Raw genomic sequence first — 4,799 nt, 5'->3', positions numbered from 1 at the left:
AAACGGATCCTCATGACAGGGTCAAGACATTGAGGATAGCAGAAATAGAGGAGTAGAGCATGGACAGGGCTGTGTCAGGGTGTGAGTCAGCCCAATGTGCAGGGGGGGAGAAGGTGGCAGCGAAAGCCTCGACTGACACATGCTTCATGGGCTGGATGTCCGAAAAGTTAGGTGGCAGTCAAAGGGGTACTTGGTTTGAGGGGATGAGATGGAACGATGAGAGTCGAGGAGGCAGTGATCATTCCAGGAGAGAGGGGTGGTGAGGGGAGTAGAGAGGGGGAGGCCAGAGTAGATCAAGACATCAAGTGTGTGACCAGCTGAATTAGTTGTGCCGGAGGGGAGGATAGAGAGGGAGAGTGAATCACAGAGGTTGTGAAAGAGTGGAGATGAGGAACAGGGAGAATCTAAATGGATGTTGAGGTCATCACGGAGGAGGAGTTGAGTGGTAGAGGCCAGGAGGGAGGAGGAGAGGTCTGCCCACTTGGAGAGAAAATAGGTGATTTGACTAGGGGGCCAGTAGAGAGTAGCAACAGTAAGAGAGTGGCTAGGAGAGAGAGAGAACCTGCAGACAAGCCATTTGAAGGAGGATTAAGTCTGAGTAGGGATGATATAGGCAGGAATCCACTCAGGGAATATTATGGCTTCCCCCCTCCAGTCCGAGTGGATCTAGGGGTGGAGAGGATCTTGTGGCCGTCAGGGGGGAGAGTGTCAAAGCTTGTGACAGAGCTGGCTGTGAACCATGTCTCGGTAAGACCGAGGACATCAAGGGCAAGTTCTTCTAGGAGGTGGCAGATGTCAGATGAGTGTTTGACAGCAGAGCGAGGGCTGAGAGTGGAAAGTTGACTAATGTTTCCAGCCTTAAAGACCTTCTGGGGAGGGGTACAAACCAGAGGTACACCCTTCAGGGGTGAGGAGGGAGCGTGAGAAGGGGCAGAGGGGGAGGGAAAAAAGAGCAAGGTGGCCAAGGGCGGAGAGTATGGGATAGTTGGAGATGAGAGGAAGTTGATGGGGTGAGGGAAACATCTATCAAAGGGTCGTAGATTGGCCTGAGGGCCTTGCACCATGACAGTACCATTTAGGTAGACATTAACGATGACTCTGGATGAGTCAAAGAAATCCATGAGGACTTCCCAGCGGGTGCCACCATTAATGGGACAGGAGGAGACAGGACAGAGTACAGAGATCACATGAGGGGTCCATAGATCTGGCGAAGGATCAACAAAGTGGATGTCAATGAGGGTTTGTCTGGCAGAGGCGCTGGAATAGGTATAAGCAATAGGGAGACCTGGGTTGGAGGCCAGGATATGCTTTTTAAATTTCTTCTTACCAGACTTAGTGAAAAGGAAAGGATGGTTGATAGAGAAGCAGTTAGAATAGATAGGAGAAACAGATAATGCCATGGACAGGTAGAGAGAGGAGGAAATAGGAGAAATATGCAAATGCGGCGGAATGGAACAGTCACTGGGCTGGCAGGTTACAATTCAGGGCCAAAGTGAAAATGGAACCAAAAACACAAAAATTTAAATTAGAATAACACATCCAAATTTGACTTTAAATAACACACCCAGATTTGAATTACAAAAACAACCAACATTTGACTTAAAATATAACACCCAAAATTGACTTTCAATAACACACCCAGATTTGACTTTCAATAACACACCCACATTTGACTTTCAATAACACACTCAGATTTGAATTACAAAAACAATCCACATTTGACTTTCAAATGCAAATGCTAGGCACCATATGTAAAAAGAGTGAGTTATGAGTTAGAGGTAAATGCTGAAACAAGCACAAAGAGTGCATATCACGGAGAACAGTTGGCACAGGTGGAGGGGAGAGTGAAGGTCCATGAAGGGAAATGAAAGGGTAAAGAGAAGAAGGGAACTAACCCATGGGAGGGAAGTAAGAGAGTCATGGTAGTTCATTTTCATAGCTGAGTGAGCTGGCAGCTCCAGTATGGATCACTTAGCGGTAGTAGGTTCATGTAGCATCCCAGAAGTGGACAGGGAGCAGACAGGGGCCTTAGAAGTGGGCCTTTGAAAACAGGCCGGCTCCCGCCTCCCGGTCTCAATGATTGGTAGAAAAAAATCAGACATAGCCAATGATCAGGGGGCCAGGGCAGGCTACACAGGCTGCAGTAGCTTCAGGCAGCCATCTTGGAATGGGGTCAGGATACTGTAATGGTGGGCAAAGGCTTGCAGTTACTCCTTTTCAAGAGCACCCACAGCTGAATGCTGTGCGAAAAACATGAGTTCAATTACCATGTGCTTTTCAGAGAATAATGCTGCATTTGATTATGCTTGTGAAACCAAATCCGAAAAATATTGTATCTTGTCTTTTTATTTTAAATTTTTTTCCTTTACACAGACAAAGCCCAATGTGCTGATTAATCGTTGCAGAGAGGGGGCCTGTGACAAAGAGTGAAGTCCACAATGCTTACCTAGTGGAGGAGAGCTCCCAGCAGGAGTGAGGCCATGGAAAAGTAAAAACAAAGCAGGTCCGACTTTAGGAGCACGTGGAGAGCTCAGTTTCTACATGCAGAACAGCTGATACTGATTTAAAGTTGCATGCAGAGAGCACGTGGTTTCAGGTTTTGCACATCAGCTGAAAGATGATTTAGAGGTGCACACACGAGCGTGTGGTCCACTTCCTTGAAGGATCAGCTGATCCTGGTAATGAGGCACTCAGAGCTTGTGTCATAAGAGCTTGTCCCAATAACTTGTGTTGTAAGAGTAGGTGTTGTAGGAGAACATGTTGTAGGAATGTGTGGTGAGAGGGTACATCATAGGGACACATGTTGTACAATTTCGTGTCATACAAGTAAATGTCGTAGGTGCATGTGTCGCGGTACCATGTTTACTAAGAGTGTTTGTCGTGGAATTGTGTGTTGTGGGATCGTGTGTCATAGGTGCATTTGTTGTTGCTACATGTTTTGTAAGAGCACTTGTCATATGAGTGTGTGTTATAGGACCAGGTGTTGTAGGAGCATGTGCCATAGGAGTATGTGGTAAGAGGGTGTCATAGGAGTGTGTGTCACAGGAGCACATGTCGTAGCTTGTGTGGTACAGTAAAGGAAAAGCTGCCATCAACATGGCCACATGATTAATTGAGGGGAGTACCATATCTGGTACACTATGGGGTAACTTTGCAGTACATCTGCATTTGGGGTCTTTGGGACTCTGAAAGCAGAGTCAAAATACAGGGCCACTCTCTGCCTCAAAGTTCAGATTAAGCTTGTCTGAGAGAAAAAATACAGTTATGAATCCAGGAAATCCAGCAAAAAGTGGAGGGGAACCTCAACCTTAGGCACTAGAACTACTTACAAGGAGCATTGCCCTATAATGTGTGGCTAGAGATAGTTAAGCCATACCCTGTCTGAATATCAAATGTGATATTATCACCTTAGACCTGACTCGCAAAGTCTAAAACTAGACCAAATGTACATATGCATGGGGTTTCTCTGAGATCCTTTTGAGCAAACCTTTGACAATTACAGTTGAACATAATCATCTCAAAGATGCTCCAGACAGCTCCAGATTTGGTACATCTGTGTTTGGTGTTGATAGGTTGCAAAGTATCTGAATCAACTGTGAGATGCTCAAGGAATCTCATGATTTTTCCAGCACAAATATTTGTGAATTATGTACCATGTGCTTTGTAACCAAATGCATATTTGCTGGAAAGTATGTATCTTTGTATGTTTGGGATTTATAAAATGCAAATCTAGCTGGGAAGCAACTGAGCACTGCACATAGGGGACACATAGGAGACCCATGTAAGGGGGGACTATCGGTAAGATGCAGTGGTTACAGATGTATCTGGAATGGGTAGGGGAGCAGTGATGATGGAAGCTCTGGAAGGAGAGAAGTAGCATTGATCGAAGGGAACAGAAATTGGTGACATGTTCTTTCAAATCAGGACTTTCCGGTTCTTCAGGAAGGTAGGATGCAGGGATTCATCTTATCAGCAGTATAAACCTGCTCCTGAGACAGGTGAAAAGCAGAAAAGGGCTCTATCGTGTGGGCTTTTGGGGCAGGATGACGAAGTGCACATCGTCATTTGGTAAATGCCGTAATAAGACACACACACACACTGTGCCGTCGCTGCGGATCCAAGGCATACCATTTCCAGAAATGTACCTGTGGCAAGTGTGGCTATCCAGCTAAGTGTAAGCGATCGTATAACTGAAGTGCTAAGGATAAAAGGCATAACACCACTGGTATAGGCTGTATGAGTAACTTGAAGGTTGTCTACTATAGATTCAGGAATATACACTGTGATGTTACAACACCAAAACCGAAGAGAGCAGCAGTTGCAGCTTCCAGCTCATCCTAAGATTTTTTGTTAAATAAATGTTGTTGCACAACAAAAAAAAAAAAAAAGAAAAGCAGAAAAGGGCTGGTTCACTAGTTTTCCAAGCTTGCACTGTAGTCATACGGTGCATTGGCCACCGCAGACGTCACGTTTCTATGGCATTTAGTGTGGTTTTTTGGTTGTGACTATTTTGTAGGTGGCACAGGCTGTTTGAAGATCATGCCTTCTTGGTGGGGTTGTCAGTGTCAGTGGTTGAGGTTGGAGGTGATGTGTCTGGAATGTTCTTATTCCTCTGATGAGGCATTCTAATGTTTGCTTGATGGCTTTCAGTGCCTATGCTCAGTTGGAGTTGGGAGTAGACAGGTTGAAAAACACTAATACAGGGGAAGAAAGGCTTGACTTTGCAGGAATATGAGCTATTATAACAAGTCCTGCTTTGTAATATATGCCCTTCATTTCGCTGTCATGGGGTGGTTCTT

General features: G+C 45.3%; 1 pseudogene; it reads left to right on the top strand.

The window, feature by feature from the left end:
• The first annotated feature begins 4,043 nt into the window (after positions 1–4,043).
• Positions 4,044–4,341, top strand: LOC138481775 (large ribosomal subunit protein eL37 pseudogene; annotated as a pseudogene).
• Positions 4,342–4,799: the final 458 nt, after the last annotated feature.

The sequence above is a fragment of the Ambystoma mexicanum genome, chromosome 5p (assembly GCF_040938575.1).
Source record: "Ambystoma mexicanum isolate Mex_15411 chromosome 5p, UKY_AmexF1_1, whole genome shotgun sequence".
NCBI classification, from domain to species: Eukaryota; Metazoa; Chordata; class Amphibia; order Caudata; family Ambystomatidae; genus Ambystoma; species Ambystoma mexicanum.
This window is presented reverse-complemented; position numbering and strand designations above follow the sequence as displayed.